General features: G+C 41.1%; 1 protein-coding gene across 5 annotated transcripts in view; it reads left to right on the forward strand.

Moving 5' to 3' along the window:
• The window catches only part of NRCAM (neuronal cell adhesion molecule), a 276,950-nt gene that overhangs the window by 92,241 nt on the left and 158,669 nt on the right, over nt 1-26,040 (forward strand). Inside the window, exon 3 of one of the 5 annotated variants that reach the window (XM_057304367.1) lies at nt 15,776-15,925. The exons of the other annotated variants lie outside the window; for them this stretch is intronic. The gene's annotated coding sequence lies outside the window, so the exon portion shown is untranslated. The remainder of the gene's footprint in view (nt 1-15,775; nt 15,926-26,040) is intronic. 5 annotated transcript variants of the gene reach the window in all.

A 26,040-nucleotide genomic window follows, 5' to 3' on the forward strand; every position in this document is an offset into this window, starting at 1 on the left:
TTAACTTTGTAAAAATCTGCCAAACTGTCTTTTAAAGTGGCTTTAGGGGCGACTGGGTGGCGCAGTCATTAAGCGTCTGCCTCCAGCTCAGGGCGTGATCCCAGCGTTCTGGGATCGAGCCCCACATCAGGCTCCTCCTCTCCCACTCCCCCTTCTTGTGTTCCCTCTCTTGCTGGCTGTCTCTGTCTGTCACATAAATAAATAAAATCTTTTTTAAAAAAATAAATAAATGAATAAATAAATAAAGTGGCTTTAGGGTTTCTGCATTCCCACTAGCAATCAATGAGCATGTGTTGTTCTGCACCCTCATCAGCATTTAGTATTGTCAACTTTTTGGATTTAGCCCTTCTGATAGGTGTACATGGCATCTCCTTGTAGTCTTCGTTTGCATTTCTCTAGTAACAAGTGATGTTGAGCATCTTTTCACATGTCTACTTCCTGTCTGTATATTTTCTTTGGTGTAGTGTCTGGTCAGATCTTTTGCCCATTTTATATTATTTTATTTTAAAGATTTTATTTATTGATTTGAGAGAGAGAGAGAGAGAGAGAGGGTGAGAGAGCACAAGCAGGGGGAGGGGCAGAGGGGGAAGCAGACTCCTGCTGAGTGGGGAGCCCAACACAGGGCTCAATCCCAGAACCCTGAGATCATGACCTGAGCTGAAGGCAGATGCTTAACTGATTGAGCCACCCAGGTGCCCCATGCACATTTTAAAATTGGGCTATTTGTCTCTTTATTGTTGCGTTTGAAGAGTTATTTCTATATTTTGGATATAAGACCCTTATCAGATATATGATGAACAAATGTTTTCTCCTATTCTGTGAGTTGTCTTTTCACTTTCTTGATTGTGTCCTTTGAAACACAAATGTTTTTACTTGAACTCCAATTAAAAAAAATTTTATGTGGTTTTGGTGTGGTAGCTAAAAAACTACTTCCTAATCCATATTTTCTTCTAATAGTTTTATAGTTTTAGCTCTTACACTTAGGTCTATTATCCACTTTGAATTAATTTTTGTATATGGTTTGAGATAGGGGTTCAAATTCATTCTCTTGCAATATATATATCCACTTATCGCAGCACAATTTGTTCAAAGGACATTGAATTGTTCTGGCATCATTGTTAAAAGTCAGTTAACCGGGGCGCCTGGGTAGCGCAGTCGTTAAGCGTCTGCCTTCGGCTCAGGGCGTGATCCCGGCGTTCCGGGATCAAGTCCCACATCGGGCTTCTCTGCTGGGAGCCTGCTTCTTCCTCTCCCACTCCCCTGCTGTGTTCCCTCTCTCGCTGGCTGTCTCTCTGTCACATAAATAAAATCTTTAAAAAAAAAAAGTCAGTTAACCATAAATGTAAGGGTTTATTTCACAACTCTCAATTCTGTTTCATTATCTATGTATCCATCTTCAGGCAGTATCACACTGTCTTGATTATTGTAGTTTGGTAGTAAGTTCTGAAATCAGGAAGTATGAGTCCTTCAACTTTGCTCTGCCTTTTCAGGGTTGTTTTGGCTATTGTGGGTCCCTTGCATTTCCATGTGAATTTTAGCTTGAGAAATATTTTAATCTTTGAAATTCATCTTTTATATCTTTTCTTCCTTTTTATCATCCTATGTAGTGTTAAATTGTATTTGCTCCTATCCCTTCTTTACCAGTCACTTACCTGGGCCCATTTCTCAGGAGCAGTCAGCTAGTTGTTAATTAATCCTGTTGGAAATATCAGCTGATTAAACTTGGATCTTGCAGAGAGTTCAACTGGGGAAGATAAATTTATAGTGATCTTTGGCTTTTTCCCTTCCCACCTCTCCTTCTCCAGTTAATTAACAAGTCCTTAGCCCTCCACCTACTCCAGTATTCATTCGAATCCAATCCCTTTGTACATTTCTACAGATCCAGCTTATCTGAAATATGCTGCTGGAATTATTTTTCCATCTTTAGAAACTTCCATACAGGGACAGATTAATTATCCAGAGCATTGTGGTCCTATTACTTTTCCTGCCTAAAAATATTTTGGAACATGGATGAATCTCAAAGAGCTTATATTGAGTGAAAGAAGCCAGTACCTATTGTGTGACTGTATTTTGTAAAGTCCATGAGCACACAAAACTAATCGATAGGAATAAAATTCAGAACATTGTTTGCTACAGGATATTTGCCACTGGATTCCAACTTGAATGAGACGAAGGAAATTTTCTAGGGTAATGGAAGTGTTCTATATCTTGATTGGGTCATTTGTTAACTTGGATGCACATTTTTGTCACAGTTCATTAAACTGGACGCTGAGGATCTGAGCATTTTCTCTATAGGATTATACTTCATTTTTTTATAGGAAAAAAATAACATTTGGTGGCTCCCCATTGCCTTCAGCTCAAACTCCTTAACCTGTCATTTGGAGACTTTGAAAATCTGACATCTCTATAACTTACCAAGTTTCTCTTGTTATTTCCGTTTCATGCCTTGTGATCCAGCAAAAGAGAATTCTCTCTCTTCTTCACATGCATTGTGTTTTCCCAATTCTTTGCTATCAGTTTTCCCTCCGTCAGGAATGTCCTCCTGTCACCAACTGCCAGTCACCTTGAATCAAAATGATCTTTCCCAAAATTCCATAACAAAAGCCATTCTCCTTGTCTACATACCCATCCTGGTAGCATTTTCTCTTATGGCACTCTTGGTTTTCCCCTGGTTTTCTTGTTTCTATTGCTATGTTTGTAGAGTGTTTGCCGTGTGCCTGGCACTATTTATGAACATCCTATCCCATGGCAGCCTATACATTCCATTAAAGGCAAGACTTCCATTTACTCCATTTCTATCACCCAGCACCTAGACAAGCATTTATTAAACGGATGGATGTATAGATGGAGGGGGATGGATGGATGGATGGATGGATGGGTGAATTGGAGGGTATGAGACAGTGGAGAATATTGGGGGGGGGGGAGCCACCTAAGCATCTGTAAAAATCTCTAACATACCCCATGACTTACTTGTAAGGGATAATGAATGAGACGAAATGTGACAGGAGATAAAATTTTGGTGGCTGTACGCCAAGTCCTGCGCTTATATACATATCTATGCAAATCTGAAAAACATGACAGCCCTGGAATGATTTTTAAAGGTTTTCGTGCAGTCTATTAAGTTATTTCCTCCACTATAATCCCCCAGCTCCTAGGGGTTTTAGGATGGCCTCATCCTGGCAATGCCTTCAGACTTTGTCCTCAGGCAGCAATTCCCAACCAAGGCATCTGGCACACTGATGTGCCCAGAGGCAGTTCAGTTGGTTTTGCTAATGTAAACAAACTCCCCTTGATGGGAGGGAGTGACTTACAACATGCAGGGAGGACACTGAAGCCTGAGCAAGCAGAGATCTGGCGGATATGCAGTCATTGGACACGAAAGCCTGGCTCTAGCTAAGAGATGCAGGCTTTCCGGAGGGGCTGGTGCATCATGGGTCACGAGAATCCATGTCAATGCTAGTTTGGCATCACCTGACATTGGCAAAGCCGCCATCTGAAACTTACCAACTAAAGCCAACATCTCCCTCCACCCCCTTTTTAATTTTTTTATCTTTATTTTTTTTTTAAGTGAGGCCATATTCTTTTTTTTTTAATTTATTATGATATGTTAGTCACCATACAGTACATCATCAGTTTTGGATGTAGTGTTCCATGATTCATTGTTTGCGTATAACACCCAGTGCTCCATGCAATACGTGCCCTCCTTAATACCCATCACCGGGCTAGCCCACCCCCTTTTTAAAAACTAGAGTAGAAGAATACTGGGAAGACTTTTAAACCTTTAAAAAGAAAGTATAGCCAAAGAACATTTGGCGAGGGGAAAAGGAATATTTGTGATTTTCCTCCTTGGCTTGTTAAGATTCCATTCATAAAATTCTTTCGTGGGATTTTACACACAGTCTATCCGGACAAGCCAGTTCTTCTGGATGATAGGGCTTCTCCAGTCTTATTCGGCATCCGTACCTTTCTCAAGGGGTGGAGACCTTAATAACCAAATGAATAATGTTTTAGCTTCATTCGTCTATGTATAATCTATTCATATACCGTATTCACATATACCTACGAATTTCTAAGTCCAATGAAGAGAAAAAAGAGTTTGCTTTTGCTAAAATGGTTGGTTCCACTTAATGAAAGAAAGCTTTTTAAAGTACTATCCTGTTGTGAAAGGGCTTAAGAACAAATCTTGGAAGGCTTTAGAAAAAGGCAAAAAACCCAAAGCCCGGGAAGTGTTCATATTGTACTTATAAGGTTGTTTGCCAAGTGCAGCTGCCAGCTGAGACTTTTTACCCCCTTTTTTCCTGCCATCCTTGCCTGGCTAAAGTGATGACTCAGTAAAGTGGTAATGCCTGTGCGGCAGCCCCGAGCTCTGCAGGAGCTCCACGCACACTCGGTGCCTTCCTGACCCGGGAACCATCAGCCTCCACGGTCAGCCTCCACGGTCAGCCTCCATGGACCTTGCGGTGTGGTGCAAACAAACCAATCCGAGTCAAGCCCTCCGGCTCTGCTTTGGTCTGTATCATTATATTTTGGCAGGCTGTAAGATTCATTTTTTTAAAAATGATTAATCTTTTTGCAGTTTCTGGTGAAGCAGATTTTCAGACCATAGACATATAATGTTTGGCTGCTGGGCCATTTGCAAAAAGGGAGTATATACATCATTTTCCCTCTTCACGTTTGGCCTTCTGGCTGATTACTTTATAAATCACACATGCATTTTTCATCACCCTTTATTTTATATATTACTCAGGCAATATGTAAATGTGTTCGTGTTATTTTTAAAAAGTTAATCCGTAATTATACAGATGAGATATAGAAGTTCTTCCCCTCTGTTGCCCTCACCCTCTTTAAACTTACCCACCTCCCCTGAGATAACAACTGTCATCAATCTTCTATCTGTTCTTCTGGATCTTATCTTTATCTTCACATCATATTTATACATTTAGAAATGCATTGTCCCTTTGCTCTTCAAATATGCATTTTAGAATCAGCCTGTCAAATTTCACGGATAAGTTGCATGGGCTTTTGTTTGCATTTTGTCAAATTTATAGGTTAATTTGGAAGTCACTGATATCTTTATGACAACGAGGCTTTCTTTTAATGAGCAGAGTTCTTTAAAATTCTTAAATGAGGTTTTATAACTTTCTACCCAACAACTTTGCACATGTTTTACTATATTTATTCCTAGGTATCTTGTATATGGTGTTATCTTAATTTACGCTTTTCAACTATCTGTTGCAGGCCTGCAGAAATGAAATTGCTTTTTAAGAACGTTCTGATACCCGCTAAAATAGCTGAAATTTTTATGAACTTCGTTATGTTTGTAGAGTCTCATGAGATTTCTTTGCAAAAAATCATCCAGTCTGTGAATTGCTGGCTTTGTACTTTAATTTCCATTATTCCTACCTTTCATTCTTTTTCCTTGACTGCTCCATGGTTTTAGTACACTGTTGAGTAGAAGTGATGTTAACAGCCATCCTTGTCCTTTTCCTGATTTTTAAAGGAAGTGCTTCTAACCTGTCACTGTACGTTGTGTTCTTTACTGTGAGTTTTGATAAATTTCTCTTATCAGGATAAAGAAGTTTCCTTTTCTTTCTAGTTTTCTGAAAGCTTTATCTTGAGTGGATATTAAATTTTATTTGCAGTTAATAAATTTTTTGCAGTTAATAAAATGAGCATATAGTTTTTCTCCTTTAATCTTTTGATGTAATGAATTATTTTAATATATTTTCTAATGTCATACCATTTATATAGTCCTGGGAAACTCTATTTTCTATATATTTTAAATTTTTATTTAAATTCAATTTAGTTAACATATAGTGTATTATTAGTTTCAGGAGTAGAATTTAATGATTCATCAGTTGCATATAACACCCAGTGCTCATTATACCGTGTGTCCTCTTTAAAGTCCCATCATCCAGTTACCCCATCCCCCCACCTCCTTCCCCTCCAGCAACCCTCAGTTTGGTTCCTAGAGTTAAGGGTCGGTTACGGTTTGTCTCCCTCTCTGATTTCATCTTGGGTTTTTTTTTTTTTTTAAGATTTTATTTATTTATTCGACAGAGATAGAGACAGCCAGCGAGAGAGGGAACACAGGCAAGGGGAGTGGGAGAGGAAGAAGCAGGCTCATAGCAGAGGAGCCTGATGTGGGGCTCGATCCCAGAATGCGGGGATCACGCTCTGAGCCGAAGGCAGAGGCTTAACCGCTGTGCCACCCAGGCGCCCCTGATTTCATCTTGTTTTATTTCCCTCCCTTCCTCTGTGCTCCTCTGTTTTGTGTCTTAATTTCCACATATGAATGAATTCATATGGTATTGGTCTTTCTCTGACTGCCTTATTTCATTAGCAGAATACCCTCTAGTTCCAACCATACCATTGAAAATGACAAGATTTCATTCTTTTTGATGGCTGAGTAATATTCCAGTGTGTGTGTGTGTGTGTGTGTGCGTGTGTGTGTGTGTGTGTGTGTATGCCACATCTTCTTTATCCATTCATCTGTCAATGGACACATGGCCTTGTGGGCTCTTTCCACAGTGGAAAGACTGTGGACTATAGTTATACATTTTAAGCATTATACATTTGTATGTATTTTACAGTTTATGCATATATTAAACATTTTATGCATTGTTGGCTCTTTCATTTAGCAATAGCTAGTGGAATTGGGAGTAGACTTTGAAAGCTGTCCAAAGTAACTTGTGACTTCACGATTCTGTGATTTATTTTCAAGGAGTCTCTGATTTATAGAAAATGTTGGAAAGGACAAGTGCATGGTCCTTTTCCCTCAGGAAACTGAAACCTAAAAAAACTAAATGAGCAATCTAACATTACCATGGAAATGGAGTTATGTAAAGCGTTTGTACTTCCTGGATTTCTACAGCTCTCTTACTAGTCTGTGAACCCTGTGTTCCTCTGTACATGGAGATCACAACAGCCCCCATCGCATGTAGTTGTTGGCGATTAAAAGCAACAATGCATGTAAGTGCTTTGCACAGTGCCTAGCACACGGTGAAGAACTCTTCATTCATTCTTTCAGCACATAATTGTTGTACACCTGCCACGTGTTCCAGGAGCTGAGGGTCTAGGAGAAAATAAGACAGAAGAAGTGCTTGCTTTCAAGAAACTTGCGTTCTAATAGTGAGGGACAGATAACAAATCATATAGAAATAAATGGGAAATCAGTGAAGGATTTGCAGAATGGGAGTGGCGTAACATTGTTTCCATTTTAAAGAGATTTCTCTAGTGATAAATGGAGAACAGACTGTAGGAGGCCCAACCGGAGGCTGTTATCGTCCTCAAGGCACAGCAGTGACTTGGACTAAGGCCGTAGGAGCAGACTGGGGAGAAATGGGTGGGTTTGAGATATATTTTAGAAGCACAATCGGTGGGATTTGCTGATGGATTAGATGCATGGGTGAATGTTAGGTGTTTTTTTTAAGCTTATATTTTATAGCTGTTTGTGGCTACTAGAGAGAAACAGGTGTGGAAAAAGAGAACAATCCAAGATAACTCCTAGTCTTTTTATTTGAACAACCTGGTCATGCTCTTCACTGAAATCCAAATGTTTAGGGGAGGAATCGAATTTTTGCCTCAAGGGGGAGCATGAGTTGATTGTCAATAAAAATGAGCCACCATGATTCTCAGTTTTTGGAATATATTCTGAGCCTTATATAGGTTTTCTTCTCTTTTGATGAAACAAAATATTTATAAATGTGCATAAAGGGAACAAAAATAAAATTTTTGTTAGAAATACATATAAACTGTAAGTGGAGCTATATGGCTGACAAATCAATTTTCTTTTTATTTGCAATTTAGTTTCTGATTATAAACGTATGGAATATTTTAAAATACAGGGGCCATTGCAAAGTGTGTAAAGCACAGTGTTTACTAAAAGAAAGTATGTGTGTAAACACGTACATTTATTAATTACCATGGGCCTAAGCATTGTTCCTAAATTTATTTTTTGTACCCATCAAGTAAAATATCGTGAATAAAAATTTTGCGAAATAATATAGAATTATTGCTAAATGTGGGAGTTTTTTTTAATACGAAGTCCCAAAACATCACATGAAAAGTCTATTTCCTCCATAGAACCATATTTATGGAAACATAGAGCACAGGCAGAGTGGCCTTTCTGACACGCAGGGACAACTGACAGTCCGTATTTACACTCTCTCTAGTGGTTCCGATGCTGGCCCACCACGTGTCACCTTTGAAGGAAAATTCTCTTTGACTTTAACGAAGAGCCCTGTTCAGTAGCTCTTTGATTGGATTATGCATAAAATTTATATGTGTGCCACTCACTGGAGATTAAGTAATTAAGATCCTCTTAATATTGCAGGGGAAACATTACAATTCTCATTATTTTAATGGACTGGTGGGCTCCAGGGATTTGATAACAGGATGCAACATCTTGTATTCCAGGTTAGCAAAATTCCCAGTTTTGGCTCTTTGACAACCTAACTTTGCAAGCTTTTGAGGACTTGGGTAGAAAAAAATAGCTCAGATTGATTCTTAGAGGACAGACCATTCTTACAAGTAATATAATAATAATAATAATCATCATCATCCATGTAATGGTGGCCTTATTATTAGTGCCACTCAAGCACTAACGACTCCACAGCCAGGGAGGGAGTGGTCTTTTAATCTCTGCTTTGAGAGGGGTCCCTGAGGCCCTGAGGCGCTCTCAGGGTGATGGCACAGCTGTCTCTGCTTTATGTGACATTGTCTTTTAGGGGCCTTACTTTGGATGACTAATGGGTTCCTACAGTTCACATAATTGCACTGCAGTGTTTGCGCTGGAAATACAAAAAGACAAATGTTTTCTTTTGTTAAACTTATATTCCATCTTGTTCCAAAAAGAACCTTAAGTAGCTTATTGAAAACAAAGCATGGCCTGCTTTACAATCTCGAGGTCTGACATGTTGCATCTCTCTGTAAATCTTTCATTGATTGTTGAAGCCCGTCATATAAGCAATAAGTCTCATATTCTGCTTCCACGGACTCTCTCCTTTTGAGTTGTCACAAACTGCAGTGAAACAAACATGAGATCTTACATACTCCAGTCCTAAAGTCTATTCAAAGTTCTGTGCTAGGTAGAGAAGGAGCTCTAGTTAAACCAATAGTGTTACTGCTCCTTGAATCTACAGTGTTGCCTTTGGGTCCCCCACAGTCCAATGATGAGGCTGGTCTATTCTAGAAGAGACCTTGATGTCTCATCTCCCGGAGTAGTAAGTTGTGGGTCTTGAAGGGAAGTGATATTACCACTTCAGCACCACACTTGATCAAGTGTGTAATAAAGCACCTCTTCTGAGCTAGGCACTGTTCAGGACACCAGGAAGATAGTAGAGAATAAAAAACAAAACAGACAAGCTTCTGCAGGTAGCATATATTCCATCGGGGGTCCCAGTCAACAAGTAACTGACAAGTAATCTGTTTTATGTACCACATCTAAACTATAACAAACCATCTATCCAAAGGGAGACTCTGAGATGAGGATTGGGTGCAAGTAGCTTATCTGGGAGCTGGTCCCAGGAAGCACACACAGGGGAGTAGCTGTGTGAGATCGGGAAGAGAGAAAGCCAATCAGGGTGTAATAATGAGCAGGTAACCACCGTGGGCAACTGGAACTGAGTCCCACCATGACTCTGGGAGATCATTTAGAATATGTCTCAGTGTTGCCCCACCCAGGTGGTCAGGAGGCTGGACATTTATTGACCAGCTCCTATTGTCATTGACTGAGGTGTCAACCCAGCCAACGTGTCAACTCCCCGTTCTTCCGTCCAGCCCCCTACCAGGGCAGCACACAGTGGCCAAGCACTCCAGGGCGACCCTTTAGGTGGAGAGTGGCATGTCCTTATGCAGGGAGCCATCCGTGTGCCTGGGAGGGTGAGTGCCACGGGAACACCGGAGGAACACCAGCAGTGTCCTGTTACAGTGAGCACCTCCAGATTGTTGACCAGGAATTTTAGGTGATAATAAATATCGTGAAGAAAGTTAAGTGGAGGAAAGGTGTGGAGGTGGGAGGAGGAATGAAATTTTAGAGAGTTCGGTGGGAGGTGGGAGAGGTGGGCATTTGAAAAACTGACATTTGACCAGAAACCTGAATATTGAGGATTGAAGCATGAGTACACCTGAGGGAAGGGTCTCCAGTGGAGGGGCCCACTGCTGTAAGGGCCTAGAGATGGGCAGAGATTTGTTAGTCCAGGGAATTCAAGGAGCCATTATGGGTGACACACAGTCAACAACAGAGTAAATGGTAGGGAATGCCTTTGGTCAGGTGGACAAGGGTCCAGTCATGTAGAACCTTGTAGCCATGACAAGAAATTTGGATTTTACTTTCAATGTGATGAAAAGCTATTGGATGGTTTTGAGCAGTATGTACAATGTGATTTTGTTTTAAACGATCTGATCCATGACCTCTGCATGGGAATAAGAGTAGAAATAGGTGGTAGGTTAGGAAGCTGTTGTAACAATCCAGGTGAGAGACTGTTTTGGCTTATAGAAGAGAAATAGATATATCGTTATAAGAAATGTTCTTATGATACAGGGGAGTACTTACTATTCATGCAAGAGTGGTATCCAACCATTCATAATTAAAGGTTGCGATATATAGCAAACAGGATCCGAAAATAGCTTGTATCCTTGACTAAGAACAAAATTTAAGAGTTAATAACTATGTTCACACTTAAAGAGCAGTAAAAAGGATAGAGACTTAAATATGCAAAAAGTCTAAAGAGGTGAGGCTCAGAGCACTAATAAAAATAAAATGCAACCAACCTGAAACCTGGTAGGCCAATGCTCTCCTTGGCCAGTCTCAAGACCATAGAATAAACACGGGATTATTATTCGTTGACCCAATGACGAAATTTGTGAAAAATAATGTACTTAGGTTTTTGTACATAGGGATTTTTGCCCATCATATAGCAAAACTTTCCCGAATGCTCTTTTGCCAAATCATCCCTCACATGAGCTGGCTCACCCACTTCTTGACTGCCCCTAAAGACGTTCCCTCCCAATTCTAAACTTCTGGAAACTCTGCCCGCAAAGCCAGGCCCAAGATGCCTTTCCCCCTCACTTATTAATTACCCCAGTAGCTTCTTAATTGCTGGTTTTGCCTTTGATCCTTTCCCCCACAACACATTGTTCCCTAAAATACTCCTTTTATCCTATCAGTCCCCTAAATGAAATCTTTCTGAGGCTCTTATTTCTTGCCTAAGGATGATAATCTCCTTAATTGCTAGATAAGGCTTATGTCCTACTCCCCCCCCCCACACCTGCACCTCACAATCCTAAACCTCAGCTTGTCATGCTTGGAACATATCTTGTTGCTACCCCTCTGCTGACTCTTTGCTCTTTCTCTTCCCCTCCTCTGGAATTTCCCATTGTGCAAACACACACACACACACACACACACACACACACACGTCCCTGCCTGCAAAAAAAAAAAAAAAAAAAAAAGTTACACCTTAAATCTTTTTTTTTTTTTATTTTATTTATTCAATTTGAGAGAGAGAGAGAGCATGCAAGAGTGGGGGGAGGGGCAGAAGGAGAGAGAGAGGGATAAGCAGACTCCCTGCTGAGCAGGGAGCCCTATGACTTGGGGCTCAATCCCAGGACCCTGGGATCATGACCTGAGCCAAAGGCAAACATTTCACTGACTGAGCCACCCAGGTGCCCCACCTTAAATCTTTTTCTTAAAGCCTAGACTATACTTGGTGCAGCCCAGCAGAGGAGATATAACAGATCGTAAAGTGCCACAGTTACAAGTTAGCTAGGCATTTATTCATTTATCGGATGCCTACTTTATACCAACTTATGTACTTGGTGTACGAAGATATAGAATGTTCTTGCTAACCTCGAGGAACTGAGTCCAGGGGGAGAAGTGAGTGCGTAAATAAACACGCCCTCACAGAGCATGGTGAGTGCAAGGATCGAGCTATGAGCAGGGTATGGGGTTGGGCGTGTTCAGGCAGAGCAGATAGATAGGGCCAAGGCAGAGGAGTTCAGCTTGCAGGCACAGAGAGCCAAGGTTGAGATCAACCAAAAGCCGAGGTCTCAGTACCAAGGAGAGCTCCTTGTGCACTGAGCCTTGAGGCGTTCTTCACATTTTTGGAAGCCGCTCAAAACTTTCTGAGGCTCTATCCTTAGGAGCAGTCGTTTCTGGCTGAAAGGAACCCTGAGTAGACATATCCTGGATCCCTCTGTGTTAGAAAAGTAATACTTCAGCTTCTGAACTTGCAGGGTTTGAAGACTGAGGGTTAGTTGAGCAATTGCTGTCCTTAGAAGATCCTCTGCTATCAGATCCTCAGGAGTTGGTTTTCATTCTAGAATTTGAGATGGAAGCCAGGACTTTATTGGGATTTTTTTTTTTCTTAGGCTTTGGGGTTTGGAGCCCTCCTCCTGACCAGTCTGGACAAAATTGATCTCCCCAGCCTCTTCTCCCATGCACGTGGCAGCTATGATGTTATTTATGAATGCCTCACTGCCTCGATCTATGTTGCACATGCCTAGAGTAGCACACTCCAGTATAGAAATATAATATGCACCACGTATTGAATTTTGAATTTTCTAGCAGCCACATTCAAATAGTTAAAGGAAACGGGTAAAATTAATGTACTGTTTTACTTAACTCAGTAAATTTAAAATGTTATTTCAACACGTATTGAATATTAAACCTTCAGTGAGATATCTCACATTCTGTCCTTTCTACGAAATCTTCAGAATCCAGCATATGTGTCCTCATACAGCACATTTCAATGTGAACTAGCCACCTTTCAAGTGCTCAGCTGCCATGCGAGGCTAGTGGCTGCTGGATTGGGCAACACAGGTCTGGATGTTAGCGAGCCTGTCTACACACCTTTTCTAGGCTTTCTGGCCCTTTATCTTTCCTGATTAAGTAAATCTCCTGAAAAATCTGGCCAGAAAGACTTTAAGAGGGATACCAAACCGAGTACGGTCTGTGCTCTGTTTACAAATGAGTAGATGGTAGGACGAAAGAATGTTTAAGTCTCAAAATAAATTTGTACATTATTTTTTTACGTTTTATTTTTTCAATATTCAAATAAATATATCTCACCGAAAGACACGTTTTTAAAAAGATTTGTATACAATTGAGAAAATGGATTTTGTAGTAAGGGGTTGAGGCAATCCGTTTTTAAAAATAAATTTCAATTACAGACTGTCGTGTTGACTTTCTCTTATGAAACACTGAACAATGAGCACTTCCTGTTTGTTTTGTAAACTATGTTTTTTTTTTTAATCTACGTAATGGAATTAACCAGCTAGTTGACCATATACTGTGTAGAAAAATGGCTTAATGAAGAATGACAAAATACTTAGTCTGTACAGATATGTTTTATAATGAGGAAAACTAATGCTAGGGAGGATAAAATACTTCCTTTCCATGAAAAACATTTTAAAGTATGAAAAAGTCTCCTGTGTTTGGGGGTAGGGATGCTGGAGATCAGGAGACTTAAATTTTAGTTTTAGTTCTGCCACTACTTAAATTTAGATTCTTAAACAAGTAAATCAATCTGTCTAGTCCTCCTCTGTAAAATAAAGGGATTGGGTCGGATATCTCTCCATTCCTTCCCCTCCTCCCAAGTCACGTTGACTCTGCCTCTCAAATAAATTCCACAGCTGTCGTCTCCTCTCCACCTCACTGCATAATTTCTTACCTGAACGACCACAGCTAGTCTTTTGCAATTTCTCGAATCTATCCTGTTCTCCACACCACTGCCAAAGGAACCTTTCTAATAAAAACCTCATCATCTCACACTGCATGTCCAGCAGTGGCTCCTCCAGGCCATAGCAGGTGGCCTCGCCTGCTTTTATCTGCAGCCCAGTTTCGACTCCTGGGGTCCCCCACCACGCCCCCTGTTTTAACCTTGTTGGACTGGTGCCAGCTTATGCCAGTTTATGACTCAGCTTTGGGGGCTGGCTTTAACAAGAGAAATTTATCTCTCACAGTTCCGGAGGCTGAGAAGTCCAAATCAAGGTGCTCGCCGATTTGGTTCCTAGTGAGTTTCTTCCTGGTTTGCAGACTGCTGCTCTCTTGCGTCTCCTCCCTCACGGGGCTGGCCCGGAGAGAGATGATCTCTCTGTGTCTCTTCTTAGAGGAGCACTAATCCCGTTCACAAAGGCTCCATCCTCCTGACCTAATCACCTCCCTGAGCACCCCCCCCAATACCATCACATTGAGGATTCCGGCTTCAGCCTGTCAAATTGGGGAAGGGAGGGAGACCGCAGTATTCAGTCCAAAGTAGGGAGCCCAAGGAGATGCGGGGAGTAATTAATCAGCTGCTATGATAAAAACTCAAACCATATAATTCACTATTTGATAACAATGTGCATGGTATTGTTGGGCAGCTTCAATAAGGCAGGTTTTCCTTATTTGAGGACAAGAGTCTTTCCATGGAATTCTGGGAATTTTGTGCTGGATTTCATCTTTATACGTACCTAGTCAAACACGTCCCTGAATAACTGAGGAAATCACAACCCAGAAAGTAGAGTTGCTTGCCGGCATTACAAAGCTCACTAAGGTTCAGAGCTGATTGGGGAATCTGGACTTTTTCGTATTTTCATTCCAGGTCGCTTTTATGTTCATATTTTGTAACAATGATAAAACGGATCCGTTTTTCCATTTGAATTCACCTCTTCATTCCATTTTTTTCTTCTTTATGAAACATAAAATCTATCAGGAGCCCACATTCCCCATCTCCAGCTCATGAGGCACTGCTAAGTTGTTTCATTAAAACTTCCATAGAGGGGCGGCTGGGTGGCTCAGTCGGTTAAGCATCTGCCTTCAGATCAAGTCATGATCCCAGGGTCCTGGGATGGAGCCCCGCATCGGGCTCCCTGCTCAGTGGGAGCCTGCTTCTCCCTCTGCCTCTGCCCTCCCCCACCCCTCGTGCTCTCTCTCTCTCTCAAATAAATAAAATCTTTAAAATAAATGAATAAATAAATAAATAAATAAATAAATAAATAAATAAAAGCATCAGGCCCTGTGCCTTAAAAACAAAAACCAAAAACCAAAACAAAAAAACGTCCACAGAGTAAGGCTGATCCTGTTCTCTGGGTAGAGTCAAAATCAAGCCTTTCTTCTTGGCTTCTCCGTCTTCTTTATCCTTTCCTTTGTACAATGAAAGACAGCAAAACGGATACCCGAATTTCTACAATGTATTTTTGTTTAGCAATAAAGTTAAGACCTTATTGCTCGTACCCAGCTTCTGACTGTCTGTGTCTCCTTTGATTTTTCTCAACTATAAAATGAGAAAAGTAAGCTAAATGAATGCTATGGCTCCGCCCACTATAAAATTTTTATCTATACCCAGCAACCCCTAAAACGATACATTTCAGATAATAGTGATTCCATAATTATTTAGGGAATTGGATTTATGGAACGAAACATCAGTAGAACTAAAGAGTATGAGTAGTTTCTTGAATTTTACTGTAAATTAGCCTGAACCTCTGTTGCTTCTGTGACTTTCTATAGCAGCAAAAAAAAAGAAAAAAAAAGAGTTATGCAAACGTCAGAAGTGTGGAACAGTTTGCCACTATAATACAAAATGTTCATTTTTTATTTTTTATTTTTATTGTTAATAACTTACCAGAATAACCCCTCTTAAGAATTTTATGTCTTATCTAGGTAAACTAAACTTGTCTCCTAATTTAGAGAGTAATCTATTTAATTGTTTGAAGTTATTCATGTATAATTATTTAAGAGATATGAAGGTTATTGCTTTTTTTTTTTTTAAGATTTTATTTATTTATTTGACAGGGACAGCCAGCGAGAGAGGGAACACAAGCAGGGGGAGTGGGTGAGGAAGAAGCAGGCTTATAGCGGAGGAGCCTGATGTGGGGCTCGATCCCATCACGCCGGGATCACGCCCTGAGCTGAAGGCAGACGCTCAACCGCTGTGCCACCCAGGTACCCCCAAAGGTTATTGCTTTTTGAGGCAAAAACGATTCTACATTCAGTTCTTTGCTTGAATTTTCAGGGTGTTTGGAAAATTTTTATGATGTATCAGGATGTGGGGGAGCTTAAGTTTAGTGGGCCCGCAGAGAATAAAGTTGGGTTTCTTACATGAAATCCTTGAGAACATTTTTAAGCTTCTAGAGAACTTTAGAAAGATCTGGAAAACTATGTGATTGGCTAGCACAATATTGAGTGTAGGGAAGACAAATCAGGAAAATCTTGTAACGTTTAGTGTATATGCAGTCAACACCAGGATTTTTAAAAAAATCAACATATGATATTATTTGAAAGGCAAATAGTTTTAGCTATTAATTCCTGCAGATCATTTAAAATCAGCTAATCTCTCTAGTTTCCACCTTTTTAAGCCTTCTATGCTTTCCGTTATATTTTTGTAAACATTGCATCCTTTCTTCTGAGTCCTCACCAATGGAAACAAACCTAGCAAATGACAGACGCTCCCCCACAAAAAGCTTCAAATTGGATTAGACAGCTGGGTAGGGGCGCTTGGAGGGAGAAGAAGCTTAAGGGTCCGGTCATGGATTCCTGCTTCAGTTATGTAAATGAGCTGGTGGTATGAGACCACCTTTTAAATATGAGTAATTAACTATGGAAAATGAGGTCAGCGAAGTCTTGAACTAGAGAGAGATCATGTCAATGAAGCAGGGGTCATGGGCTGCAAACATCGTACGGACCACAACAAAATGGGTCTAAGGGGTTTGCATTCGTGTGCGAGGTCGTTTCAAATCAAATAGATGGAAGAAGGGTATTTCGGAGTTAGTGTTTTGATTTCAAGGTAGGTCATTGAAAATATGCTCTTGTTCTGTGTACTAATTCCCATCCATGGTAGCCCCTCTGCTGCCTGTGGAAAAGGGAAAGAGGAAGGGCAGCTAAGGGCGGACCACTAAGAGAGGTGTTGAGTCATGCATCACCCTACGTGTAAGCTGTGATCTTTCCCAGGAATGGAATTTGAGGGATGGGAGGACACCGTGCAGTCATTTTATAGCAATGCTAAGATTTCTGTGCTTTAGCTGAAGGAAAAAATAAATCTGAAAGCCACTAAGGACATTTTTCACACCACCGCTCTGGAATTACCTCTAAGAGGACGAAACCTTGCCCATATTCATGGAGACTTTGGTGTGAGATACACAGCTAAGTACTTTCTGCATCTGAACGATAGAGGAGAAATCAAAATAGTTAAATCTGAGATCTCCTGAGCATTCTCAAAATTACTTTCCCTTATTTGGTGGCCGGCCAGCCAGCCCCCTGTCCTGACAGTGAAAACTCAAAAACAAAACAAAACAACACAAAACAGGCTGCTGGAACAGAGTCAAGGGACATGAACCAGCCAGGTGAAGGAATTGGAAGAGGGAAGTTGCCGCTCTCTTGTCTTCGGTTTTCTTGATCTTATGAGAGGGGAAAAAATCCCTCTCTGTCCTGAGAAGGGAAATACGGCAGTGGCAGAAGCATTTTACAAAGCCAGTGGTGAGAGGCGATTTGAGTGGCATGGTCGGTGTGAGGTTTAATTCAGACTCTGATGGGATGATACCTGTGGTCTGAAGGGGTGGACGCCACACGCCAACAGAGTCCAGCCCCCCGTTTCCTTGCTGTGTGATGTTAGGCAGGTTACTAACCTCGTGGACTCTCTGAGTCCTCTTCTGCAAAACGGCCGTAGTCACAGGAAATGCACCATTGTGTAATCATGAGGATTGGATTAGATAGCAGGCTCACGTATGCCTACAGCAGTGATAGAAGGACTCAGTAAATGCCACCTTTTATTACACAATCGTGTCCTAGTGTAAAAACAGCAAAATGGTCAAATTTTCCCGTTTTCTAGCTGGTCTCACTTCTCAGACCTCATCTTATATACAATATTACATATCTCAGGGGTATCCCGTTTTACCATCCCTTGCTTACTAGATACTCTTTAATTTTTGTTTAAAAAGAACGGAAAGAAATTCCATGGTGAGGGTGCTGTTTGGTAGCAGCCTTCTCCCAGGTGTGTGTGTGTGTGTGAGCCAGTCACAGGCACAGCTGTCCAGTGGTCATGCCTCCGGGTCAGCTTTTCTCATCTCAGCAGGACTGTGATCTGGTCATGCCTGTCACCTTCCGCACTGATCACGGATGACAGAGCCCAGTACCGATAAGCTCTCTTTCCTGCTCAGGCCAGGTTCAGTCTCCCTCCCTCCCTCCCTCTGCTCATCTTGTCCTTTTCATCTAGGAGGACCTCCGCAGTTCTCTCCCAGACACAGGCAAACATCTCATCGGGTTCCCATTTCCTCTGTGGATATTTTGTTTCTTAAAAAGGATGGCTCTGTATGGTAGTCGGCTTTCGAAACGCCAGCCAGAACTCACCCTATATTTGGGGACACGGTTGTGAATAAAAGGAGTCAAGGCACAAACACCTTTTTAAAAAACATTATTATTTTTATTTTAAAGATTTGTTTATTTTAGAAGACAGAGAGAGTAGGGGGAGGGGCAGAGGAAGAGGGAGAAAGGGAGAAGCAGATTCTCTGCTGGCCAGAGCCTGATGCAGGGCTTGATCCCAGGACCCTGAGATCATGACTCGAGCTGAAATCATGAGTCAGTCGCTTAACCGACTGAGCCACCCAGGCGCCCCTATTCACAACCATAGATAGATATATAGATATGTATTTATGCATACACATATATATAAAATATAAAATATGCAAAGAACTTGGAAAGAATAAAGCTAACAGTCTTGGGTAAAGGAGATGTGGGTAAACAAAATTGCTTCCAGTTTTGTTTTTCTATTTTGTCAATTATTTCATTGCACTGTTTTTTACTAATTAAATGTCTTTTTCTATTTTCTTTTTCAATTGTTAAATAATGAAGAAAGGAAAGATACGGTGGAGAGGATTTGTATGATAAATAGTAGGAAAATAAGAGTGGGAGAAGTGACACAATTTTAAGATGAAGAATTTATAAAATGGGAGTTGAGATAGAAAGTGGTCATTAAAAGTTAACATTATTAAGCATTTGCTAATATATAAGATAATGCTTTGTGTGTGTTGTACTCTTTCTTCCTCGAGACTCTCTGAGGTAGATTGCGATGGAGAAAATGAACCTTGAAGAAAGCAAAAAGACAAAAGGTCACAAACCAGTGAAGGGATAGGGTTAGAGTTTGAACCCAGGACAGTCCGGCCCCAGAGTTCTTCACCACTGTGCCCCTTCATGAATAGATAGAATAAATGAGCTGAAGAGACAGTGGAAACATGGCAGAATAACAGAGGAAGAGGGAAGTTCTAGGGAGAAAGAAACATAGTGGCAGATGACTTGGGGGAGATGCTGGGATGATTGCAAGAGTACTACGGGGAAGACAGGAGGTGAGGAGGGACTGGCGGGGGTGGGGGGCACTGGCAGGGGAAGCGGGCATGGAGCCAAGAACTAATTATTCTTGCTAAGCAGTATGTGAGGAGGCGAAGATGCTTCCATTGGAATTTAATGAATATTTTTCTCCAGTTGTATATACAGTTGTTCATATACAGAAGCATATGCAGGAAAACAGCCACATGCAGACATTCACTGGCTGGTCTAACAGGTCTACCCGCTGTGTGCAAAGCTCCGTTGGTAGAGTTCACACAAGTGGTTTATAATCTGAGATAGGAAGAAGAGGAAATGACCTCTCTCAAAAGCTAAAGTTAAGGTAGTAATTGTAAAAGAGATGCTAGATGATAAGGTCTATGGGCAGAGAGGCAGTTCTCTGATGACTGTGCCCCTCAGTGAATCGTCATGGGGGCAAATGGACTTGATCTTGGCTTTGATGGAAGGGAGAGATTTAAACAAGCGGCGAGGAGTGAGGGGCACATTCCAAGAGTGGTGTCTGGAAACAGAGTCAACAGAGGTGCAAAGCTGGATGGGCCGGGCGTAGTGGGGGCTGGGATGAGAGGCCTGTCTAGCGGGAAGGACCTATGGGTGTTTAGGACCAATGGAGTGACAGGTGGGGGCTGGATTGACTAAAAGACAAAGCATTTTACTCCACAGGTAATGGAAGTCTCTTAGCATTCGGGTAATACACTGGTGTTTGGGAAGATGAATATGTCTTACATCTACTGAAACTGGCCAAAATATTCTAAGAGAATTTCCAGTAGCAACATGTAAAGGTGGCCACATACACTTCTGGTTGCCTTGAAAATCACAATGTTGCCGTTTAAAAAATAATGTGGGGCGGCACCTCCATAAAGAGGTTTCTACTTCTGTTTTGTTTCAGAAAAATTTTTCCGAAATCTTTGGTGTCTGATGATAAAAATAATGGCATAGCATTGCAGTGGAATATTTTGTGTTCACTTGAAATTATAATTCTGAATACTGGCAGCAATATGAAAAATATTGGTGACGTAATGTTAACTTCAAAAATTAAAAAGTTCGAGGTTGCAACTTTGTTGAAATGACAGGGTTCAGAGGAGAACTCTAAGGAAACCCTGATACATTGTTGTGGGGGGGATGGTGAGGAATTTTATTGTTGTCTATAGTGTTGTCTAAGCAAAAAAGACAGATGAGTGATAAACAGGATGCAGTGGGGCAGCTGGAAGAGTTGCATTGATCTTTAGGGACCCTGGGGTTCTTGAACTTCCTATGGGGTTCAGGAACAACAGGTATTTAGGGGTTTCTGAATTTTCTTGGGTTAGGCTTCCATAATCAACAAATTCATAAACTCCTTCCTGACTCATCCAATGCTCGGACTACTAAAATAAATCCGGGAGCCTGACTGTGAAAGCGCCCGCTAACATCATTGTAACAGCAGTAATGAGAGAATTGGTGAAGAATTTTTCTAAGAGGTGGTGGGTTTTACAGTTCAGAAGAAATTTGAAAATACGTGATTAAAAAATCTCTTTGAGCTAGGGTGATTTTGGTGAATTTTGTTAGAGTAGAATTATCAAACCTCTTTCTTATTTTTGTGAATGAAACACTTCTGCATTATTCAAATGAGGTTTTAGATGTCAGAAGGAACGCCATTTTGAAAAATGAACTTACATATAGGACCTTCTTATATAAAGATATGTTCAGGTTGTGTGTGTGTTTAAATATATAATTAAGAGGAGGTAGGGAAAATTACTTTGACATTCTAATGCCCTTCAGCAGTGTGTGGCTGTTTGGTGGTGGGGAGTGGAAGTAACATTACTTATAGCAACTGAAACTTCTAGAAAATGGCAATGAGTCTTGTTATACAACCAGTCATATAAATGGAAATCATTGACTCTGGGAACCCTGATTATACTTCTGTTAAATAATTTGGATGTGGGGTGCCTGGGCAGCTCAGTCATTTAAGCGTCTGCCTTCGGCTCAGGTCATGATCCCGGGGTCCTGGGATCGAGCCCCGAGTAGGGCTCCCTGCTCAGTGGGGAGCCTGCTTCTCCCTCTCCCTCTGCCGCTCCTCCTGCTTATCTTGCTTTGTGTCAAATAAATAAATACAATCAGAAAGAAAGAAAGGAAAGAAAGAAAGAGAAAGAAAGGAAAAAGGAAAGGAGGAAGGAAGGAAGGAAGGAAGGAAGGAAGGAAGGAAGGAAGGAAGGAAGGAAGGAAGGAAGGAAGGAAGGAAGGAAGAATACTGGAGCTGGGAAGTCCCAGGGAAGTAGTTAGGGTCCATCATATGAAATTACTGATATTTGACCTTTCTGACCTACAGAGGCAATTTTATATACTTTGAACCCTGATATGTTTCCTATTGCTTACAACCTCCTTTTTTTTCCTTCTCATGTCTTTCCCTGTTGTTATATCCTTCGAAATTTCAGTTACAATGTCATCGTTTTTATTCTTTGAATAGTCCAATAAATTTTCACATATCTAAACACAGTTCTAACTAAGAAGACTTTAAATGCAATGCGGTTAGACATACGTTTAAAATGAAATGCGTATCTTGACACATATATGAGTAACCCTAGGAGAACTCTATACGAAATGCTACCAGGACATAGTGTATGAGAAATTCTGGTTATTTTAGTGCGCTTGTTAAAGGTATCAGAGTTTTTGACCCCTTTCATTTGCAAAAAGCCTTTTCTAATAGAATCATTCTTCATTATAACAATACCAGAGTTCCTTTTTAAAAAACAGTGGCTTATAAAATCTGTCTATACTCAAAACAAGTATACTCAAAACAAGGTGGGGCGGGAGGGGGGATGGAGACTGAGACAAAGAGAAGGAGTGAGCCGAGAATTAATGCACCTTTCTTGGTTTTGATGGTGCTCAGATTCAAAAAGAGAGCCAATCTCTGCTGTTCTCTTGAAATATTGAAAAGTATACCAGTTCGCCTCCAAAACATTCTCTCCCAAGCTCCCTCCATCATTCAGTATCACGAAGCCTTTCTAAAATCATGGCATTTTGCCTCTCAGTAAATTATAGAAAAGCAATAGCATGCCAGTCCGCCGTGCCATCAAATTATCTATTGGGTTCCTGGGTCTCTGTACTGTATTTACAAAAACAGATGGCTCCTGTGACACTTTCACCAAATGACATGGCACTTAACTTGTCTCCCCTATGCAGAGCCATGTCTTTGACAAACATGCCCAGGGATGCCTGTGACCATGTGGGTGCAGAATGGCATTTGAGGGTGGAGGAGAGAATCACTCGGTTAATTCATTTTCCCCCCACTCGGTGTATAAACTACTTCAGCAAATCTCTTTATCTCACATTCACCCAGCTAAGGGACATCTTTTTTTAGTTCCAGTAAAGGAATTCAAAAGAAAACATCCATCATCTCTGCCCTGGGAGAACTTACAAAATATTGCAGAAAACGGGCAGTGAATGTGAACTTGGTCAAATAGAAAAGCCTGCTAAATCATGACAAAAGTAAAGATCATGAAGGTAAACTAAGACTCAGGGCAGGACTCTTGCATTCTGGAAGAGTACCTGAAAGAATCATTGGCTCATTTTCTCATTCATAGATGATATCTGATTTATTGTTATTTCTTTAATACAAACACTTGCATAGTATTGGCTGTGTGCCGGCCATTGTTCTACGTGACTTAAAAATATTCGCTCATTTAATCCTCATAGCAGCTTTATGAAGAAGGTGTTCTATTATCTTCATTTTGCAGCTGAGGAATCGGAAACACATGACTGTGTATCACGCATACACGTGCGGTATGATATTTACAAGTATCAAATCTGGATAGGAAGTAATCTTTAAAGACTGAAAATTTCTGATTGCATCTGTTCTAATCAAAATTTAGATACCTTATTTAGGCTTCAAGAAAGAAGTGGGTCTGTACAAAAGCACATCTGAACATTCTTGCATACTTAAATTAAAATGGGTACGAAGAGGTGGCATGTAGAAAAGCAGGGCCACGCCAGTAAAGGGATAAATCTGGACGATGCGGGAGATTGAATTAAGGGAACAGAAAGCAGAATGTGCCCTTCTGATGCCCTAAGTTGCCTCCCCGGTCCTCAAAATGAAACTGCATGTTCGGAAATGATGCGTTAAGTACATGATAGGCATTAACGACCTGATGAGTTCAAGATGAGATATCCAACCTTTGATTTTTGAGGACAGAGCTGGTTTTGCCAAAGGAATAATAGCTGTCGACTTCAACGTTTGTCAATAAAAATGTATCTCAAGGTGAAAGAGCTACTACCTCAAAGGGCCCCCTCCTGCAGGGCAGCTCGGTGGTGCTGTTTGAAAGTGGGACACTACCCCTTCTTGCCATAAAATGCCAGCTTTGCTGATGGGTTTGGAGGAGCCCGTTAAACCCAGCACCTCCGTTTACTGAAAAAAATGTTTTGAGTAGCCCACTGAGGAGCCTCTGTTGAGAAGTAACAGGTCAGAGTGAGAGACAGAGCGAGATGTGGGCAGGCAGAGGCGTTTAGGGTTTAATGGGCGTGCGGCTGTCGTGAAGCAGTGCGCCGAGATCATTCTCATGAGGCTGGGTCCGCCAGGCTGCGTGATCAGGCTGGGCTCTCCTCCATTCAGCCCTCACTGCGAGGAACACAATCACCGTTTGAAGCCCCATTGTAAGCAGTCCTCACCCTGTTCTTTAAAATACAACCTTCTTTCAGATTGCTGCGTGAGCCTTTTTTTTTTTTTTTTTTTTTTTACACCTGTGGGAATAGCCAACTGGGAAAAGAAAGGTTATGCTAACATACTCATGGAAAAACATATAGGCACCCTTTACTTTCCAGCGGGAAAGCTTCAATTTTAAAAATTTGCTCCAGAGCATTGACTGGGAAATCCCAACAGGTGTAACAAGTGTAATTCACACTCCGCTCCCGGCGGCGTGTGCCGTATTGGTGGCTTGAGCAGCGATGAGCTTCTGTTTCCTATCAACGGGGACCACTCGTAACGCACACAGAGCACAGAGAGGCGGTCGGGAGGAAATAACTCTAAAGGCTTCCCTCCTCTGCGTGACATATTTTTTAAAGAGTAAAGAAAAAAATCAGAAAATGATTTTATGCTTTTCAAGTTTCTATGAACACGATTCAAGGCTGCTAATTAGGACATACGAAGCAGAAACAGATGTGCAGAGAGAAGTGGGACCGTCAGGATGGTCGGATGTCTCTACTTGGTTGGATTGGAAAGGTCATGTGGCTGTGGTTATTTGTTGATCTCCTGACAATACCCTTTGAAGGAGATTGTGTTCCATGTTGGTTGCGCTTTTGTGAGGAAAAGCATTATTCCAGCCAGGTCTCGAGAAGTCCTGAAAAGAGCTTCAAAGAAATACGCCCACCCATTGTTCATGCCGGGCGTTGTAAGAAGTGGGGGACAGATTTTTAGGTTTTGATCTTAGGAAGTGAGTAACTTGAATTGAAAATGCGCTAAATGGACACTTTCTAAACTCGTATCATGGCCAGTGAAGGACTTAGAAACCTACTTCTCTGGTAGTTTTTCCAGAGAACCTTAAAGCTTGAAAAATAATCGTTAGAAATTCAAGCAAAAACAGGTTGACTTAAAGATTTGTGGCAACCCCCACCATGAGGTCCTACTATATAGACCTCATTTTAGAACACCTTCCAGGACTTTCTTTGGGTCTTCTTAACGTGAACTAGAACTCTGATGTATTTAGTACTATCATGAAAATACCTCCTCACTATTTGTTATTCTTATGTGCGTACTTAGGTATCAATAATATCTGACTTCTAAGAATAATCATAATCATCATTTAAAAGTTTTTACAACTTAACCAGTTAAGATACTAACAACAGTGGGTAGCAGAGGAGCCTAAAAGAGGAATAAAATTGAGAAATACGGGAAAAAGAAAAATCATTGTAATATTCATTTTTGTAAGATCTCACAATAAGTTAATTGAAGCAAGTAGGGTTTCTAGGCTACCATGAAAGGAAAAAGGCAGCAATGATGGTTGTGAGTCCTGCGGATGGCGGGTTATATGTGCACGCCAAGTAGGTTCTGACGCCGAGCTAAGCAAACCATTTCTAAGCAATTACTGTGTCCTGTAAAGAAAGAGTATTTAAACAACGACCAGATAGGAATTTTAACACGTTATTTCAGGTTAGTACTAGGTTAAAAATAAAGAAGAAATCACGTGTAACACCTTACATCTTCTCCCCATAGGTGAAAATGTGGCAGTTACTTTCTGAAAACAATATTATCAAGCTATAACCTATTGCGTATTTTGCTAAATAGTTGTGAGCAACTAAAGAGACTTTCCTTGCTTCTAAGTGGATACGAGGACATGTTTAACCCCCATTGTGTTGCCACAAAGCCGGGCTGATCGCCCTGGGAGGCCCTGGAGGTCTGAGCGGCTTTGGATTGGCTGTGCTGAGGCCTCTTAACATTTTACTGCACAGGGTCCGGCCACAACAGTGTTCACTGACCAGTGTTTTATCTGCAGAAATGTGCTGGGATGGGCAGGCACTTCGTGTAAGATTTTCCTCTTGCTACGGGAAGGAAACGGGAAGCATAAGATGACTTCCTTCGTAAGGTAATGCGTGTGCTTGTTTCTGTGCAAAGGGAAGTGATGTTTGCTTACTGGGACCGATTGATTTTCTGTTCCGCCTCTCAGGTATCATTTCAATGATTTGTTTAAAACTGAAGCCAAAACTAGAATTGTATTCCAACCGTAAAGGCTTGTCTGAAGCTCTGCGTTCTCTGCTCATTG

The sequence above is a fragment of the Ursus arctos genome, unplaced genomic scaffold (genome assembly GCF_023065955.2).
Source record: "Ursus arctos isolate Adak ecotype North America unplaced genomic scaffold, UrsArc2.0 scaffold_3, whole genome shotgun sequence".
Classification (NCBI taxonomy): Eukaryota; Metazoa; Chordata; class Mammalia; order Carnivora; family Ursidae; genus Ursus; species Ursus arctos.